This window comes from Penaeus monodon, chromosome 33, assembly GCF_015228065.2.
Source record: "Penaeus monodon isolate SGIC_2016 chromosome 33, NSTDA_Pmon_1, whole genome shotgun sequence".
Taxonomy (NCBI): Eukaryota; Metazoa; Arthropoda; class Malacostraca; order Decapoda; family Penaeidae; genus Penaeus; species Penaeus monodon.
In genome coordinates this window covers 32,633,983-32,634,319 of record NC_051418.1, presented here as the reverse complement: position 1 = coordinate 32,634,319, position 337 = coordinate 32,633,983, and the positions used below count along the sequence as shown (strand labels likewise).

General features: G+C 45.1%; 1 protein-coding gene across 10 annotated transcripts in view; it reads right to left on the bottom strand.

The window, feature by feature from the left end:
- LOC119594394 (ATP-dependent 6-phosphofructokinase-like) overlaps nucleotides 1-204 on the bottom strand; it is a 21,652-nt gene extending 21,448 nt beyond the window's left edge. For 6 of the 10 annotated variants that reach the window (XM_037943460.1, XM_037943465.1, XM_037943462.1 and 3 more), the window contains exon 1: nucleotides 57-204. The gene's annotated coding sequence lies outside the window, so the exon portion shown is untranslated. The remainder of the gene's footprint in view (nucleotides 1-56) is intronic. The other 4 variants (XM_037943461.1, XM_037943466.1, XM_037943467.1 and 1 more) reach the window with 2 other exon arrangements.
- Between the last annotated feature and the right edge of the window lie 133 nt (nucleotides 205-337).

The following is a 337-nucleotide window of genomic DNA, read 5'->3' as shown; positions in this document are numbered from 1 at the left end:
AACCACCATAACCCCGACCCCATTAGGAACAAAACAACAACAACCGCAAAACTAACCTTCTTCTTCACGGACAGCCCTTAGAAATTCTTCGAGCTCACTTGCTTTATCGGCATCTGAAGCTGCTGCCTTGACCTCCTCCTCAAGCCTGGCAAGCTGCTCCGGGGGAAGGTGAGCAAAACGTCCTGCGGTGCAAGAAGCGTCTTTTTAGTGCTCGCTCTCTATCGTATTATTACGAAAAGCATTACATTCAGGATCGTTATTGTTGTTTGTCCAAAAAGGAAAGAGAAAAGAAGAAAATGAAAGGAGCACATTGTAAGTGCAGTCTATGCTTCTGATT